We start from the raw sequence: 20,239 nt of genomic DNA, 5'->3' as shown, positions 1-20,239 counted from the left end.
AAGTCCAAAAATATAACTAGCTCAAGCAAAGACTTAGATAAGTTGATGGAGGATAGTTCCATCATTGTTTATTAGCCAAGATCACCAGGGTCACAACCCCATGCTCTGGTTGTCCCTAAACCTCTGGTGCTAGATGTTATGATTGAACAACAAGGATGAATCACCGGATAATTGCCAGGTTCTGTTCGTTTCCTTTGAAGCATCTTGCTTTGGCCACTGGTGGAACACAGGATACTGAGCTAGATGGATCTTTGGTCTGACCTGGTATGGACATTCTTACATTATGTTCTTATTTTCACTCTCCTGAACTCAGGCACTTCTTGCAGAAAAGGAAAGGGTGTGTATGTGTGTGCCATTTTGCCCAATTGCCCAGTGTTTTAAACAGTCACCAACCACACTCAAGACCCCAGTTTAAACCTCCCCCCGCCTCATTCCAAGCAACAACTGCTGTAGCTCATGAAAGCTTATGCTCAAATAAATTGGTTAGTCTCTAAAGAGCCACAAGTACTCCTTTTCTTTTTGTGAATACAGACTAACACGGCTGCTACTCTGAAACTTGAACCCAGGTCAGCCACGTGCCAGGTGACTGTCCTAACCTACCTAGGCTATAGGGTATATTGAGATGGGTTTCTTTCAGTCTCTTCTCTTGAAGCTATTCTATGCTGTATAAAATACTGAAGTATTTTACTTACTTATGGGGCCAGAAGAAGAGACAGAATGACTCTCTAGCCTTAGGGCTAGTGTGCAATTCTGAACGCTAAGCAGGGATTTTAAGTATCTAAATATTGGATTCAGGCATCAAAAGTAGATCTGGGCTCCTAACCCCTTTTGTCGATCTAACCCTTAGACTTTTGTAAGGTGTTGACTTAGTACCACATGATTTTCTGATAAAAATTTAGCACAGAGCATACTAATCAGATCAAGAACCGGTGAACTGACTGATCTAAAAAAAAGTCATTAAGGAGGACTCATCACCTAAAGGAGGTATTTCTAGTGGTGTTCTGCAGCACTGATACCATTCAACATTTTCATCAATGATCTGAAGTAGATATATGTCTTCTGACGTAACTTGCAGATGATCCAAAGATTGGAGGAATGATTCCCATTTGCACTAAGGGCTAGATTCACAAAGGAACTTAGACATTGCAATGCTAATGTCTGGTTTACACTGCATACCTATATCGGTATAACTATGTCATTTAGGGGTGTGAAAAATCCACACCCCTGAGTGATGTATTTGTGCTGACCTAACCTCCTGTGTAGACAGTGCTATGTCGACAGGGGAGCTTCTCCCACCAACATAGCTACTGCCTCTCAGGAAGGTGGATTAACTATGCAGAAGGGAGAGCATTTTAAGGGTAGATGTGCCCTCTAAGTGATCACACCTATCTTTTGGGCACCTAGGAAATCACTGTGATGCACAAAGCCGGAGTCAGGCACGATAGGTGCCTAAGAATAGGATCCACAAATGGTAGCATGCTAGGTGGCTCTGTGCCTAAGCTCACCAAAAGCAGATGTCAAAGAGAGGGTTGTGTACTAAGCCCAGCCCCTCTTAGGACTTCAGCACCTAAACCCAGGCCAGAGGAAGACACCTACCTCTGCTTGGGACTCTCAGCTTTGGGCCTTCTCTTGGAGGTCATGGGGAAGGAGCTCCCTCATAACTTTCAGCTCTATGGTGAAGGCACTTGCCTGGGATGGGGGAAACCCGGATTCATGTCTCTTCTTTGATTGAGGAGATGTGACCAGGAATCTGCCACCACTAGCCATGGGGATAGTATGTTGAGGGGGCTCCTTCAGTCTCTCCTGCTGAAACTGTTCCACTTTGGATAAATACTTCAAGAGCCATAGGACCAGAAAAAGAAAGAGCGAGAGAGTGCACAAGTATAAGAATGACTTCAGATCCTAGTGGTTAGAGCATGCCCCTAGGAAGTGGCAGAACTAGGATCCTCTCCTTCTGCTCCAGTGAATTTTTTAAAAAATGTTTATCCACAGTAGAAGTTTCAACAAGAGAGATTGAGGGAGTCCAACATCAGCATATTCCATAGTTCAGCATTTAGTGCATTCACCTAAGAAGGACTATTGTGGGCATCTACTCTGACCTCCTGCATGACACAGGCCATAGGATGCCCCTGAAATATTTTTTCTTTGAACTTGAGAAGATCTTTTAGAAACAAAAACAACAACATCAATCTGGATTTTAAAATTGCCACTGAGGGAGAATCCACCAAATACTGATTAATTTGGACTAGATCCACACTGGTGTAAAGTAGCATAGCTCCATTGAAATCAATGAACCAGGTCCTGTGGTACAGAGGCTTGTACTGTACGTTTTGCAATGAACTAAAGTTGAACTCCTCCTGTTATTTTTTTTTAAGTCGAAAAACGTGGGACACAAATAGACTTGTACAACCTGGCTTGTTTAAGTGAACAGAACAGTGATAAATTATCTCCAAGGCTCCTAATAATTTCAGGGCTTGCCATGGAAATGAGCAGCAAGATTTTAGAAATGGGTGGAAATATTTACAGTTGAAATCACCAGACTGATTGGTGAATGTTGATGGGATAAGGCCATTTGGAATATTACTTAACTGGGGATAGAATCATAGAATATCAGGGTTGCAAGGTACCTCAGGAGGTCATCTAGTCCAACCCCCATAGGATCATAAGCAGGTGGGTGGACTGCAAGGAGTGGGTTTTACCATGTTGCTTGCCACCCCCACCAATTCCTGAGGCCATCGATCCACCATGAAAACATTAGGCCTTATTTATTCAGATTCTGAAAGATGTCCTGACCAAAATTGGCCATACAGAGAGAAAAGAAATTACACCCCCCCCACACACTTCTCCAGTGGTGCTGCTTAAATCCCATGTAACACTGGAATTGAACTCTGGGTTCCTGCTGTTATTCCCTCTCCCATGTGACATTTTCCTTCCTTACATTGTGTTGGGATTCTCTCCAAGGCCCTTCCCATTCTCCTTATCCAGAACACCTCATCCAGTTCTGGGATAACTCTTCATTTAGTAATTCAGTTTGACTCTAGCTTTACCCTCCAGATCTCAACAGATCCGTGATTGAAAAATTCTAGGTTTTTAATGTCTCACAAGAAATTCATGAACACAGAGATAGTCAGTTTTATTTTGTTATCATACTTACAGACTCAGGAATAGAATAGAAGAGAATATTCTGATTCAGTGGGACTGCATATGAAATAATGTGTTCCACAATAGGAGAGATTTTTATAGGTATATAGGCAAATTAAGTGTTTTTCCAGCGCATCTAGGCACTTATACTTTTAAAATTAACGAGTTTTAGGTGCCTAGATGCTTTTGAAAATCCCAGTAAGTACTTAAACACCTTTAAAAATCTATCCCAATGTGCCATAGCCCAGCTAGTGTGACTCAACATAGATCCACCAATGTCAATGGGGTCCGATCCTCAGCCTAGCCCTACTGCAGTCAGTGCAACACATCTTCAGATGGTATAAATCGTTGTATTTCCATTGTAGTGAATATACCAGAGTGCAAGGTTGTGTGTACTGAAATCCTTAGTTCTATGAAAATTTACACTACCTTTGGACCTGGCCTACAAGGGACAAGGCAAGTGAGAATAAGGTTCATTCATGGACAAATTGCTGTTTTGTGGTGAAGGAAGGATTTTCCTGATGGCCACTTTGTCCTCATTATTGTGCAGACTGTAGATCAGAGGGTTCAGGGTTGGAGTAACTAGGGTGTACATTATGGCGACCATCTTGACCTTATCCAGCGAGTACCTGGAGGTGGGCCGGATGTAGGTGTAAATTATGGTGGAGTACTACAAGGAGACCAGGAGCATGTGGGAGGAGCAGGTAGAGAAGGCTCTCTGTTTCCCTTTGAAGCTCTGGATTTTAAGAATGGTGATGATGATGAAGCTATACCACACGGTGGTCAGCAGGAAGCTCCCCATGGCCAAGAAGATGTCAGCCATGAAGATCATGATTTCATTGAGATAGGTGGAACTGCAGGACAGTGCCAACACTGGTGGGATCTCACAGAAGAAATGCTGGATGAGGTTGGGTCCGCAGAAATCCAGGTTCAGCATGAGTAATGTGTGCACCAATGAATTGATGGTACTGGCAGCTCAGACACCAGATGTTAAACTGATGCAAATTTCCTTACTCATCACATTGACATAGCGCAAGGGGTGGCAGATGGCAACATACCTGTCATATGACATAGCAGTGACAAGCACAAGCTCTGTCCCGGATGACAAAGTAAAGGCAAAGCGCTAGGCCATGCAGCCATCAAAGGAGATGGTTTTCTTCTCCTGCAACACGTTTTCCAGCATTTTCGGTAGGATTGAGGAAGTACACAAAATGTCAACAACGGCTAAATTGGAGATGAAGAAGTACATGGGAGTGTGGAGAGGGGGGTGGAGGACAATAGCCTCAATGATCAATGAATTGCCCATGATGGTAGTCATATAAAGGCACAGGTGTAGCCCAAAGACCGGACCCTGGTGTTGAGGGTGGTCAAAGAACCCCTTCATGATGAAATCGGTTACCCTGGTGTGGTTACTGGGTTCCATTGCTTGGGTGTTTCTACTGTAGGAATAAGATTAAAACTCTTGTCAGGTATTGCAAAAACTAGCAATATGGCAACTGAAGAATATAGACTGACTGACTGACTGACTGACTGAGAGAGAGAGAGAGAGAGAGAGAGAGAGAGAGATCTTTGTGATATTCTAGAACTTTCACATAGCATATATACAAATTGAGCTACAGTGATCATTGGCTCCATGTCTAGTTGGCAGCCGGTATCAAGCGGAGTGCCCCAAGGGTCGGTCCTCGGGCCGGTTTTGTTCAATATCTTAATTAATGATCTGGAGGATGGAGTGGATTGCAACCTCAGCAAGTTTGCAGATGACACTAAACTGGGAGGAATGGTAGATACACTGGAGAGTAGGGATAGGATACAGAGGGCCCTGGACAAATTAAGGGATTGGGCCAAAAGAAATCTGATGAGTTTCAACAAGGACAAGTGCAGAGTCCTGCACTTAGGATGGAAGAATCCCATGCATGGCTACAGACTAAGGCCCAAGTGGCTAGGCAGCAGTTCTGCAGAAAAGGACCTAGGGGTTACAGTGGACGAGAAGCTGGATATGAGTCAACAGTGTGCCCTTGGTGCAAAGAAGGCTAATGGCATTTTGGGCTGTATAAATAGGGGCATTGCCAGCAGATCAAGGGATGTGATCATTCCCCCCTCTTCGACATTGGTGAGGCCTCATCTGGAGTACTGTGTCCAGTTTTGGGCCCCACACTACAAGAAGGATGTGAAAAAATTGGAAAGAGTCCAGTGGAGGACAACAAAAATTATTAGGGTCTGGAGCACATGACTTATGAGGAGAGGCTGAGGGAAATGGGATTGTTTAGTCTGCAGAATCATAGAATTATAGACTTTAAGGTCAGAAGGGACCATTGTGATCATCTAGTCTGACCTCCTGCACAACGAAGGCCACAGAATCTCACCCACCCACTCCTGTAACAAACCCCTAACCTATGTCTGAGCTACTGAAGTCCTCAAATCATGGTTTAAAGACTTTGAGGTGCAGAGAATCCTCCTGAATTCCCATGTCCCACGCTGCACAGGAAGGTGAAAAACCCCAAGGCCGCGCCCGATCTGCCCTGGAGGAAAATTCCTTCCCGACCCCAAATATGGCGATCAGCTAGACCCTGAGCATGTGGGCAAGATTCACCAGCCACACATCCAGGAAAGAATTCTCTGTAGTAATTCAGATACCACCCCATCTAACATCCCATCACAGGCCATTGGGCATATCTACCACGAATAGTTGAAGATCAATTAATTGCCAAAATTAGGCTATCCCATCATATCATTCCTTCCATAAACTTATCAAGCTAAGTCTTGAAACCAGATATGTCTTTTGCCCCCACTGCTTCCCTTGGAAGGATGTTCCAGAACTTCACTCCTCTGATGGTTTGTCTAATTTCAAGTCTAAACTTCCTGATGGCCAGTTTATATCCATTTGTTCTTGTGTCCACATTGGTACTGAGCTTAAATGATTCCTCTCCCTCCCTGGTATTTATCCCTCTGATATATTTATAGAAAGCAATCAAATCTCCTCTCAGCCTTCTTTTGGTTAGGCTAAACAAGCCAAGCTCTTTGAGTGTACTTTCATAGGACAGGTTTTCCATTTCTCGGATCATCCTAGTAGCCCTTCTCTGTACCTATTCCAGTTTGAATTCATCTTTTGTAAACATGGGAGACTAGAACTGCACACAATATTCCAAATGAGGTCTCACCAGTGCTTTGTATAATGGTACTAACACCTCCTTATCTCTACTTGTAATAGCTCGTGTCAAGGTTCCTTCCCCACTGTGAACTCTAGGGTACAGATGTGGGGACCTGCATGAAAACCTCCTAAGCTTACTTTTACCAGCTTAGGTTAAAACTTCCCCAAGGTACAAATTAATTTTACCCTTTGCCCTTGCATTTCCACTGCCACCACCAAACTTTATCTGGGTTTACTGGGAAACGTAGTTTGGACACGTCTTTCCCCCCAAAATCCTCCCAACACTTGCACCCCTCTTCCTGGGGAAGGTTTGGTAAAAATCCTCACCAATTTGCATAGGTGACCACAGACCCAAACCCTTGGATCTTAGAACAATGAAAAAGCATTCAGTTTTCTTTCAAGAAGACTTTTAATAGAAGTAAAGGAATCACCTCTGTAAAATCAGGATGGTAGATACCTTACAGGGTAATTAGATTCAAAACATAGAGAATCCCTCTAGGCAAAACCTTAAGTTACAAAAAAGACACACAGAAAGGAATATTCATTCTATTCAGCACAGCTCTTTTTTCAGCCATTTAAAGAAATCATAATCTAACACATACCTAGCTAGATTACTTACTAAAAATTCTAAGACTCCATTCCTGTTCTGTCCCCAGCAAAAGCAGCATACAGACAGACACAGACCCTTTGTTTTTCTCCCTCCTCCCAGCTTTTGAAAGTATCCTGTCTCCTCATTGGTCATTTTGGTCAGGTGCCAGCGAGGTTACCTTTAGCTTCTCAACCCTTTACAGGTAAGAGGATTTTTTCTCTGGCCAGGAGGGATTTTAAAGGGGTTTACCCTTCCCTTTATATTTATGACAGCTGGCCTGATGCATCCCAAGATCGCATTCGCTTTTTTCACTGCCATATCACATTGGCAGCTCATAGTCATCCTGTGATCAACCAATACTCTGCGGTCCATCGCTTCTTCTGTTACTTCCAATTGATGCATCCCCAGTTGATAACAAAAATTCTTGTTATTAATCCCTAAATGCATGATCTTGCACTTTTCACTATTAAATTTCATCCTATTACTATTACTCCAGTTTACAAGGTCATCCAGATCTTCCTGTATGATATCCCGGTCCTTCTCTATATTGACAATATCTCCCAGCTTTGTGTCATCCACAAACTTTATTAGCACATTCCCACTTTTTGTGCCAAGGTCAGTAACAAAAAGATTAAATAAGATTGGTCCCAAAACCGATCCCTGAGTAATTCCACTAGTAACCTCCTTCCAGCCTGACAGTTCACCTTTCAGTATGACCCGTTGTAGTCTCCCCTTTAACCAGTTCCTTATCCACATTTCAATTTTCATATTGATCCCCATCTTTTCCAATTCAGCTAATAACTCCCCATATGGAACAGTATCAAATGCCTTACTGAAATCTAGGTAAATTAGATCCACTGCATTTCCTTTGTCTAAAAAATCTGTTACCTTCCCAAAGAAGGAGATCAGGTTGGTTTGACACTATCTACCTTTTGTAAAACCATGTTGTATTTTGTCCCAATTACCATTGACCTCAATGTCCTTAACAACTTCCTCCTTCAATTTTTTTCCCAAGACCTTGCATATTACTGATGTAAAACTAACAAGCCTGTAGTTACCCGAATCACTTTTTTTTGTTTCTTAAAAATAGGAACTATTTTAGCAATTCTCCAGTCATATGGTACAGCCCCTGAGTTTACAGATTCACTAAAAATTCTTGCTAATGGGCTTGCAATTTCATGTGCCAGTTCCTTTAATATTCTTGGATGAAGATTATCTGGGCTCCCCAGTTTAGTCCCATTAAGCTGTTCAAGTTTGGCTTCTACCTTGGATGTGGTAATATCTACCTCCCTTTCCTCATTCCCATTTGTCATCCTACCATTATCCCTAAGCTCCATATTAGCCTCTATCAAGTTTCCCTCCCCACTCTGAACTCTAGGGTACAGATGTGGGGACCCCCATGAAAGACCCCCTACGCTTATTTCTACCAGGTTAGGTTAAAATTTCCCCAAGGCACAAAGTCTTTGCCCTTGGATTAGGTAAAACGCTCCCACCACCAAGAGTTTTAGACAAAGAACAGAGAAAGGACCACTTGGAGTTCCTATTTCCCCAAAATATCCCCCCAAGCCCTTACAACCCCTTTCCTGGGGAGGCTTGAGAATAAACAAGATGAGCACAAAGCTCTTGGATTTTTAAGACCCAAAAAAACCAATCAGATTCTTAAAAATCAGAACTTTATTAGAAGAACAAAAAAAGATAAGAGAACAACTCTGTAAGATCAGAATGGAAGATAATCTTACAGGCAGTCAGATTCAAAACATAGAGAATCCCTCTAGGCAAAACCTTAAATTACAAAAAGACACAAAAACAGGAATACACATTTCCTCCTGCACAGCGAATTTACAAGCCAAAAAACAAAGAAAACCTAACGTATTTTCTAGCTAGATTACTTACTAACTTTACAGGAGTTGGAGAGCTTGCATCCTTGATCTGTTCCCGGCAAAGGTATCACACAGACAGACAAAAACCTTTTTTCCCCCCCTCCAGATTTGAAAGTATCTTGTCCCCTCATTGGTCATTTTGGGTCAAGTGCCAGCGAGGTTACCTTAGCTTCTTAATCCTTCACAGGTGAATGGACTTTGCCTCTGGCCAGGAGGGATTTTATAGCACTGTATACAGAAAGGTGGTTACCCTTCCCTTTATATTTATGACAGACTCATTAAAGACTGAGGCAAAGTATTTGTTTAGATATTGGGCCATGCCTAGATTATCCTTAACCTCCACTCCATCCTCAGTGTTTAGCGGTCCCACTTCTTCTTTCTTTTTTTTCCTTCCTATTTATATGGCTATAGAACCTTTTACTATTGGTTTTAATTCCTTTTGCAAGGTCCAACTCTACATGGCTTTTGACCTTTCTCACTTTATCCCTACATGTTCTGACCTCAATAAGGTAGCTTTCCTTGCTAATCCCTCCCATCTTCCACTACTTGTAGGCTTTCTTCTTTTTCTTAATCACCTCTCTGAGATGCTTGCTCATCCAGCTTGGTCTACAACTCCTGCCTGTGAATTATTTCCCCTTTCTTGGGATGAAGGCTTTTGATAGTTTCTGAAACTATGACGTGAAGTAATTCCAGGCCTCCTCTGCCTTTAGATCCACAAGTTCTTCAGTCCAATCCACTTCCCTAACTAATTTCCTTAATTTTTTAAAGTTAGCTCTTTTGAAATAAAAAACCCTAGTCACAGATCTATTTTTGTTTATTCTTCCATTTAGGATGAACTGAATTAGCTCATGATCGCTCGAACCAAGGTTGTCCCCTACAACCATTTCTTCTATGAGGTCCTCACTATTCACCAAAACCAAATCTAAAATGGCATCCCCTCTTGTTAGTTTAGCAACTACTTGGTGAAAAGAAAAAGAGTATTTGTGGCACCTTAGAGAAAGAACACGGCAGGGGTATGCAGCAGGTACCCCAGAAATATTCTGGCTCCCCACTCCTGGACAGACCATCTGCTGTTACTACTTGTCCATTTGAACTTCATACGTTCAGTCAGTCAATGAGCAATTCTGTTGACCATACCCAAATACAGCTTCATGACAACAATATAGGTCAATTCCCCTGTTGATGCCTCCAGTGGTTACTTCATACTCATTTGGGCTTTTCCCACCCTTTGCCAGTTACCATGGATTTCTCAGCACTCTTTACCATGCATAACCTTCTTTGGTGTCTGTCATAAATATAAAGGGAAGGCTAACCACCTTTAAATCCCTCCTAGCCAGAGGGAAAAAAACCCTTTCACCTGTAAAGGGTTAAGAAGCTAAAGATAACCTCACTGGCACCTGACCAAAATGACCAATGAGGAGACAAAATACTTTCAAAGCTGGAGAGGGGAAACAAAGGGTTCACCCTGTCTGTGTGTGTTTTTCTGCCAGGATCAGAGAAGCAATGCAGGTCAGAACTCCTGTTAAGGGTTAATAAGCAATCTAGTTAGATATGTGTTAGATTCTGTTTTGTTTAAATGGCTGATAAAATAAGTTGTGCTGAATAGAATGTATATTCCTGTTTTTGTGTCTTTTTGTAACTTAAGGTTTTGCCTAGAGGGATTCTCTATGTTTTGAATCTGATTACCCTGAAAGGTATTTACCACCCTGATTTTACAGAGGTGATTCTTTTACTTTTTCTTCAATTAAAATTCTTCTTTTAAGAACCTGATTGTTTTTTCATTGTTCTTAAGATCCAAGGGTTTGGGTCTGTGTTCACCTATGCAAATTGGTGAGGATTTTTATCAAGCCTTCCCCAGGAAAGGGAGTGTAGGGCTTGGGGGGGGGGGGGGATTTTGGAGGGAAAGACATTTCCAAGTGGGCTCTTTCCCGGTTATATTTTGTTAGACTCTTGGTGGTGGCAGCAATAAAGTCCAGGGACAAAAGGTAAAATAGTTTGTACCTTGGGGTAGTTTTAACCTAAGCTGGTAAAAATAAGCTTGGGGGGTTTTTCATGCAGGTCCCCTCATCTGTACCCTAGAGTTCAGAGTGGGGAAGGAACCTTGACAGTGTCCATATTAACTCAGGCTACAGGCATCATACCCATAACTGTTTGCCAGCTAGTTCCAAACGAGCCACACCATTTTCTTCTTCCTTTGGGGTCCCATGGACATGCCTTGACCCTCTTCTCCTCCTTTATTTCCCCATAGTGTTCCAAAAAGGATACCCACTCTAGCTACAGGCTGCTCAGTTCTCACCTCTCTCAGGCAGAGACCAACATCTCCACTCCCTCCTGATCGGGGCTTTTCCGAGCTGCACAGCCTTCTGCTTACAGTGTGTTATTCCCAGCAAGCCAGACTGTCTAAACAAATTTGCATCCACACTTTGTTTTCTCTACAGAGACTATAAAGAGTGTAAATGTCCACAGGTACAGACCACAGAGCCCTTTTGAAGCAAGCACATTTATTCTGAAGGTAAAAGCATTACAGAGAAACTGTATTAAAAATAAAATAATCTACACACATGATAATAAATTTACCAGACATAATCCTGCAACTCAATCCAAGGGCTCTGGTAGGAGTAAGTCCTTCAAAAGCCACCAAGGCATTTTGCTGTGGTCACATCCAATCTTCCCCCTCGAGAAGTTACACACAATCCCGGCCCACAATAATGCATACATTTTGCATTTAATACAATGGACTGCAGAGAGATTTAAAGTGGATAAACACGAGGGAAGAAGATGCTACAAGACCATGTTGGCACAACACAAAATGGAGATAAACTGGCCATGAGTAAATTCAGGCTGGAAATCAGAAGAAGGTTTGTAACCATCAGAGGAGTGAGGTTCTGGAGCAGCCTCCCCTATAAGAGCAGTAGCGGGGAACAACCTAACTAGCTTTGAGATGGAGCTTGATAAATTTATGATAGGAATATAATGGGGTTGCCAGTGAAAGCTGTGGATTGGACCTGAAGACCCAAGAGATGTCTTCTGGTCTCATGTCCTCTGTTCTTGTGACAAACATCAGGCTCACAACTAGGATATGAAGCTAAAATATTAAAATGTCAACACAGGCACGCTCCCTCTTCACAGGGAAATATGACCTAGACACTTCCAGCATCATCTGTGGCAGCTTGTATGTAGCAAATTCTATCCCTGGAAAATGTTCAGTAAGAACCCAATTTTCCTATTTAACAATATCGTAGCAGGCTGTCTATACAAAGAAATCTGACTCTGAGTTTAGAGGTGTTGGTGCATAGAAAACACATTCTGTGGGCTATCAGCTGTGCTGGTTAATTCAATTTTTACTTTCCTGCATCTATTCCTTTGAAATAGAAATAAACACAGCAGCAGTAGGATAAGTAGGTTTGCAATTACAGTATTACTTCAGAATATTAGTGTTTCCCACCCCTGTTGAAAGCATGGTTTCCAATTAAGACAGTCAGAAATTGTCCATCTGAATGTTTTATCATGTGAAAATTGGGTTCTCAACCAAACAGCAATTCTCAGGGAAAGTAGCTGATATCCTTGAGTGGGGGGGAGTCTATATTTTGTTGAAAAACTGAACCCACTCCTCTATTTTTTTTTCAACTTAAATTTTCAGTTTTCAGTAGTTTTTAGTGATACAGGTTTAGCTTTTGGTTGCCATATCCTGAAAAACATTTCAATTTGGGGGTGTCTGCTGCAAAATCAAACTTTTCTACTCGTTTTTTTTTTCTGGCTGGCTCTAGATCTTTGAATAAATTGATAATAAAAACTTTAAAGAGTTCCACTTGTAATTTTTAAATGTGTCAGTACGTTAAGTCCCTAATATATTTAATTGAAACAATAACTTACTATGCTGTTCATTGCAGATTTTACTCCAGCTTGCTTTGTGTTTGATCCTCCAGCTCCAAGAGTCTGCTACTTATCAATCTATCTATGTCAGTGTCCCTACCATTGTATTATCTACATGTCAGAGGGACAGACTTCGAAGAATCCTTTCACCTGCACATTTCAAGACTGACCTGACAGAACTAGACTCAAAACTGTTGCTCTCTGCAGATGAGCCGTGTGTAGCTGAGTCTGATCGTCACAGACATTAGGAGACTCATGCTGTAGAAGACAATTTATCCACTTCTGTTTCCTAAGGGCTTGCTGGATTCACTCCCTGCAGCCCTGCACTGCTCAGAAGCAGTGGCCCAGAGGCAAAAGTGCATTGATTCATCGATGATTAAGGCAAAAGGGACTGCTATGCCGCTCTATTCTGACCCCTACCTAGCACAGGCCCTAGGATCTGCCCCGGGGTTCCCTGATTCCAGACCAGCTTCTGTTTTATCCATGAGGTAGATTTACAAAGATATTTAGGCAACTAAAGATGGAAAGAGAAGACTAGTGGGATTTACAAAACTCCTAAATCCCATGGACATTCAATGGGAGTCAGGCCCCTAACCTGCTCAGGTTCTTTTGTGAATTCCACATAGATACCATCTCCACGTTTAAGTGCATAAACTCCTGTATAAAGCTGGCCCTGTGTCTAACTTGTTAACTTCCCAGGCTTTTCTTTCTTTTCAGAAATACTAAGCCTGGGATTTGCAACGGTGACTAAGGTATGCAAACCTGGGATGACGAACTGCCTTGGCCTGCCTGGAACACTCCAGCCTACGGTGATATAAGTATAGCCTGGCAGCAGGGGCTAGAGAAAGGAGGTCAAAACACCTGGAACCCTTGTGATCTAAGCCTGGCTATGCAACTAAGTTACTTTCTATGCCCCAGTTTCCCCGCTTGTAACCTGAGGGATAAGCACTGAGAATGGATGCATACTTCATAAGGAATCATTTATTTAGGGCCCACTATTCAGTGTGGTTCAAGCCCTTAATTAATTTTCATAGATCTAGGTGAAATATTTGTTGCCTTATTTTTCAAAACAGAATTTGCCTGTTTCCCACAAGAATGTAGGAATTACCAGAGTCTAGTGCCCGGGGTCTCCCTGCGCCCAATGCCAAATGCTGCACCGCCCAGAACAGCTGGAGTTGGTGTTGAGGAGCTGCTCTAAGTGCAGCCAGTGCAGGATCATTTGCCTGAGTCTGCAGAGAGCCTGAGACAATGGCTCCAACAGAGTGGAACTGCCCCAGGCTTGTCCATGGGTGTTCATCTCCCAGCCCCACTGCTCTCGAGAACCCCACCAACCCTACCCCAGCACAGGGTTTTGTGTGCAGGAGTCATGGAAGAGCACAATTGTCCGCAACCCCTCACCCACGCAGATACTGTCTGGCTGGGCAAGTGAGGACTGGGGGGGACCACTGCTGCTCCCAGCCTATCTGACGGCACCTGGCTGATCCCAAGGGTTGGGAAGTATTGCCTGATCTACGGATTGTATATTCATTATATTGATTATTAAGAATTCTCAATTAAGGTTTTGAGGTTTGCTAGGTTCTTGTCCCAAGATCAGGCGCAGTATTATTAAAATCACTGTTCAGTTGGGAACCCCGATGTGCACAGCTGAAAAACTCACACTTAGGAAAACACTTCTCTATTGGTAAGGATTTTATTAATACAGTTCTCATAGTCACCAAACACGCCAACTCAGAAAGGTAGATAGAGACAATACAGAATGCACATCTGGACATCCATATACTCACACCATGCCTTACAGAGCAATCTGAAATGTTAGTTATTATCTTCCTCACCACCATCACTTTCCTCATCACCATTGCCGTTGGCCATCATCCTGGCATCTCCCAAGGGATACATCTCTGCCTCTCCCCAGCACAGAGGCTGGGATACAATTGTTATAATATTTTATGCCAACACCACTATGCCTAATGCATATTCAGTAGGGGGTCCCCCCTCTTCCTTATTTGTGTTTCCTCAGCCTAATAATACTTTAGTATGTCAGTGATCTCAACTTATTATCGTATACATCACTTTGTTGCTATGGGACTCTTGTGGTCAGATATCTGCAGATGTTCCTATCTTAGAATATCTGAAAGTTGGCATCAATTCATATTCCCCATGGTTACCTGATAGACCCTAAACATATTTTTTCCCAGTTCCCCAGTAATTCAGGGTCTCTGCTAGGCCATTTATCTATGTCAAAATGCATAGGCCTCTGTAGCTTTATGCTAACTGATTAAGCTTATTCTTTGCAGGATACAGGCCTGTCGGTTGCTGGTGTTACTGCTAAATAAAATAAAATGCTTGAGCTAGCTCTATGAGTCACCTGATACCTCTTCTAGGAAGGCGAAGGGGTCCAATTTCACTGGCCCAGCCTCTCTTTGAGGGCCCCTCACCACTGTCATTTCATGTGGGCCAGGGTCAAAGGGGCAGAGCCCCAAGCATGGCCCTGGAGTGTCTGAACCCAGCCTTGAGAGTTGGCAGAGATTTATGAGACTAAATGTGCCTCTTTCCCCAGGCTCCTGGGAACAGCCCTGCTCAGAGCAGTGACTCCTGGTGGGACCGGCCCCAGCTGCTGTAGAGGGAGAGGCAGGGAGCACCCCCTCTCCCATGGACAATTCTGCAATGACCTTCATGTCAGGGAGTTTCCCAGTGATCTAGAGGCTGGGTGGAGACCTGCACCATGGCAGGTGTAATTCATTCTCTTATCTAACATAACCATGGAGGCTCTCATCATCCATGCCAATGTCTCACCGCTGAGCTCTTTGTCTAAGCGATACCTTGTGGCAGTGAGTTCCCCAGTTCAACTGTGTGCTCAGCTGTGCTGGGCAGAGGCAACCCTAGGCACTGCTCAGAATGGGGACTGGGCTAGGCAGAGGGAGGAGGAGAGTGAGAGAGGAAGGAAGTGAGGCCAGGGCTTGCCAATGGGCAGAAGAAGTCTTGTTTGGAGATGGGGGTGGGGGGAAGGAAGCAGGGGTGGGTGGCCTGTTCCATGGGCCTGGGACCAGGTCAAAGGAGTGGGACTGAGCAGAGGAGGGGACTAGTAGTCAGAGGGATTAAGCAGGGATCTCTGAGGAAGCTGGGTCAGGAACTCTGGGTGGAGGAATTGGCTCAATGATCCTCTGTTCCAAGTAAAACCCAACAGTGATGTCATGGACAATGTCCAGATTCCCAACTGAAAGATTTATTCAGCAATGTTCTGATTTCTGACATTTCAAAACATCGGTACTTTTGGCATTTTTGACCTGTTTAACATAAGATTACACTGAAATAAGAAAAAGAGGCTCATGTAAGGCACCTTAGCACATAACTGGTAGTACAAAAAATAAAGTTGAATTGAGCCAGTCTAGAAAGGACATTCACATTGTGATCTCTCTGCCTAATTTTGAAATTTACTGTCTTTGCTATCTCTCTCCCCCATGCGGCCCCCAAAGAAAGGACAGATGATCCATCCTCTTATGCTGAGTGTTAACAACAAAGAAAACAGCTGAACAGAAATATTCTTTCCAGATAAAATTATGAGACGCTTCATGGGACCTACATCCCAAAGGACTGTAAAGAGGCATTAATATAGGACCTTGCATAGGAGCAAAGACAATTTATCACTCTTCTCACTTCTACATCACTCACTGACATGACTCCTTTGTTAGAAGCAAATGAAGATGCATGTGAATCTGTTCAGGGACTTCATATTTTTTACATATTTTATAATAATTCATGGGTTGCAAAGCAGGACAGACACCCCGGGAACTTCGCAGCAACAGCAAATCATTTATTTTTCCTGGTATGGTTTCATATGGTTTCATATTAGGGGCTCTGGGGGATTTTCAAAGGGGTATTGGAGCCCAAGTCTCATTGCATATTAACATGGATTGAAGTGGTTCTTGTTGATATTCCTGGATGCAAGGTTACTTAATTAAAGGGATAACTAATCACAGAGATCTGGATAGATAGATGGATAGATGGATGATGTGTTGCTTAGAGAGAGAAAAAGTGAATAAAATCTAGTTTTAAAATGCCATCATTATAATGAATTATATTTGCTAAGATTTTTTTCTTCCTGTACCAGATTCCAGGGTTTTCTTGCTCAAGTAAATAGCTCATTGTGACCTGGATTTTGCCTCAGTACTTTGCTTCAGTAATCAGTAGAACTTGTAAATATAATGGAAACTTGCGCTGATGATGAAGTTTACAAAAGTAGAAAGGAGATAAGGAGTCCATTCATCTCAGGGGTTATTGGCAAATTTTGACTTTTAAATGCAAAAAAAAAAGTTCAAAATGGTTTGTCCAAAAAAATTAATTGGTCAATAAATAACCACTGCCTGCTGGAAAGCAGTCACATGGCACAATAAATACATAATAAATAAACAAATAAAAATAAAATAAATATTTATTCTAAAATCCAGTTTTCCTTTGGAATAAATTTGTGGTGGCAGTCAGCACCTCCTCCTGAGAATGGTAAATTCCTTTGACTATCTGGTTTCATTCTTTGTGTGTCTAAACAGGAGCTGTCAGGTGCTGATCTTTTTTGAAAATCAGACCGGGAGTATTTTTTGTGATCAGGTAGTTCAGCAGTTAGAACACTAAGCTTCTAAACCTGAACTGTGAGCTTGAATCTCAGTTGATTAGTTATCATGAGTTATTCTTCTTTTGAGATCTCCCAGAAATGTACAAGAATTACACTTGATCAGAAATTCTGTCAATTTTCTTCTTTTAGCAGAAAATTTTCTACATAGCAAAACTTTTTGTGGAAACTGTTAGCTGTCCCCAAAAATGTTCAGTTTTTTAAGGGAAAACTGAATACTTTCAGCCAAGAACTGAAAATATTTCAATTGGGAGGGGAGGGTGTCAGCAAAAGCATTTCACTTACAAAAATCAAAATGTTTTGGGGCTTTGTTGGATGAAATGTCACAAGTTTCCACTGAATTTTTTTTTAAAAAAACCCTACATTTTTGCCATTAAAATTTTTCATGGCGGAAAGAGGAAACACTTTCTGACCAGGTCTAGGAAGAACCTGTATAGAACCTGAAAGTTACAATAAAAGGCGGCAGAACACAGATTAATATGGTTGGATAATGCGGATGTCTCCTGGGTACTCAGAGGATGAGTAACAAATGGCCAGTGTGGTGTATTGACATGACAAGCTATCATTCTCAGTTTGTGATGGGTTTCCTGCTCCTGATAGCAGGCGAGGGGAATCTGTAGGGAAGTGTGTGCTCTGGGTCTTCAGCATTCAGCCTACATAGAGCCAGACTAGGGCAAAATGGGGTGAGTTGTGCTTCTCTGCCTTAGTAAGAAGCCTGCTTTGTCTCTCTCAGGTTTTAGGTTCTTGTGTGTTATTCTCAGAAATGAAGTAGTGTTATATTGCCACCTTCCAGCAAGAGTATTTTATGTGTTTTATTTAACTTCCCTATGTGTAACAGACAGCAGTGTCACAACCTTCCTCTGCATACAAAAGGTTGTAGGGCATATGCATTGGGAAAAGATGTTTGTTTCAGCTCTCTTCATTCTAACTGCATTTTCCTGATGGCTCTTCCTTGTCTTTCCCATTCTCTCCAGGTAGGACATGACCAACCAAACCTCTGTGACCGAATTCCTTCTCCTGGGATTTTCTGACATCCGCGAGCTGCAGATCTTGCACTTTCTTGTGTTCCTGTTTGTTTACGTGGCCGCCCTCGTGGGGAATTTCCTCATCATTGTCCTCATGACCCTCGACCATCACCTCCACAGCCCCATGTACTTCTTCCTCAAGAACATGTTGTTCTTAGACCTCTGCTATATCTCTTCCACCGTCCCCAAATCCATGGTGAATGCCATCATACAGCAATCACTCCATTTGATTCCACGGCTGCTTCCTGCAGTTGTTTTTCTTCATCACATTTGGGACGGCAGAGTTGGCCTTGCTGATGGTCATGGCATATGACCGCTACCTGGCCATCTGCAGCCCTCTGAGTTACAAGACAGTCATGAACAGCAGAGCATGTATCCAGATGGCTGCAGGGTCCTGGCTTAGTGGAGTGCTGTATTCGGTGTTGCACGTGGGCAACTCATTCAGTTAACCCTTCTGTGGGCCCAACTTTGTCCACCAGTTCTTCTGCGACATCCCACCCCTCCTGCAGCTCTCTTGCTCTGACACGCAGCCCAACAAGGTCCACAACATCATCTTAGCCCTCTGCTATGGCTTTATCTGCTTCACCTTTATCTTTGTGTCCTACATTCACATTTTCAATACTGTAGTGAGAATCCCCTCCGCAGAGGGCAGGTATAAAGCCTTCTCGACATGCCTGCCCCACCTGATTGTAGTATCCTTGTTCATCGGCACTGGATTTTTCATGTACATGAAGCCAAACTTGAGGTCCCCGTCCACTCAAGACATGTTGGTTCCTGTGCTCTATGCTGTTGTACCACCGGTACTGAACCCTGTTATCTACAGCCTCAGGAATAAGGAGATAAAAGCAGCGCTGAGAAAAGTGAAAAGGCAGGGGTGGAATATGGCCACACATTTCCAATGATCTGCTAAATAAAATTCAGAAAAGCATCACAGAAAGTACCCAGATACCATAGCAATGGGTGAAAAAATAAATAGCTGAGGTTGGTATTTTAGATAGATAGATTAGATTCAGGATGTATCAACATTTATATTTCTCTCCATGTGTCAGCAAAGATAAGTTTCTTCTATTTTATCTTACTCCTAGTGCTGCTCAGAAAGTGACCTGGAAATGTTTTTTCTGATGTAAACTTTAGACTCTTCTTAGACAATCTCAAAAGCATTCCATCCCCATCTCCCAGGAACTGGATTGAGGCTCTGCCAATCTTGATTCATGTACTGTCCATCCCCCCGCGTGTGTCACCTTCAGTAAGTCATTTTAATCTCCCTATGCCCCAGTTCCCCTTATGTAACACGCAAGTGACATCCCTCCATCAGAAGGGCATTTGAAGGGTATGGGCCAGATTTTTAAAGGTATTTAAGCACCTAGGTCTGGTTTACACAACAGACATATTGGTATAAAAATGTTGTTCAGGGGTGTGAAAAATCCACTGTGCCCGTGCAGTGTTCGAACTGTAGACTTCTCCCTCTTGCGATTTTCTGAAGCACCTAGGTGTTAGGTGTGTAGATGCCTTTGAAAATCCCACTAGTTGGCAAAATACCCTCAGAAATCTGGCCCTCAATGTATATGAGCTGCTCAGGCTTGGTCTAAACTACCAACTTATGTTGGTATAACTACACTTCTCAGGGGGGCTGTCAAGGTTCCTCCCCCACTCTGAACTCTAGGGTACAGATGTGGGGACCTGCATGAAAAACCTCCTAAGCTTATCTTTACCAGCTTAGGTCAAAACTTCCCCAAGGTACAAAATATTCCACCCTTTTGTCCTTGGATTGGCCGCTACCACCACCAAACAAATACTGGTTACTGGGGAAGAGCTGTTTGGACACGTCTTTCCCCCCCCAAAATACTTCCCAAAAACCTTGCACCCTACTTCCTGGACAAGGTTTGGTAAAAAGCCTCACCAATTTGCCGAGGTGACTACAGACCCAGACCCTTGGATCTTAAGAACAATGAACAATCC

At 42.8% G+C, this 20,239-nt stretch overlaps 2 pseudogenes; one reads left to right on the top strand and one right to left on the bottom strand.

The window, feature by feature from the left end:
* Window positions 1-3,583: 3,583 nt before the first annotated feature.
* Window positions 3,584-4,564, bottom strand: LOC141997758 (olfactory receptor 13G1-like; annotated as a pseudogene).
* Window positions 4,565-18,236: 13,672 nt separating this feature from the next.
* On the top strand, window positions 18,237-19,182 carry LOC141997518 (olfactory receptor 14A16-like; annotated as a pseudogene).
* The last annotated feature ends 1,057 nt before the right edge of the window (window positions 19,183-20,239 follow it).

Source organism: Natator depressus, chromosome 13, assembly GCF_965152275.1.
Source record: "Natator depressus isolate rNatDep1 chromosome 13, rNatDep2.hap1, whole genome shotgun sequence".
Taxonomy (NCBI): domain Eukaryota; kingdom Metazoa; phylum Chordata; order Testudines; family Cheloniidae; genus Natator; species Natator depressus.
The sequence above is the reverse complement of the archived record's forward strand: the minus strand, read 5'-3'. Positions and strand labels throughout refer to the sequence as shown.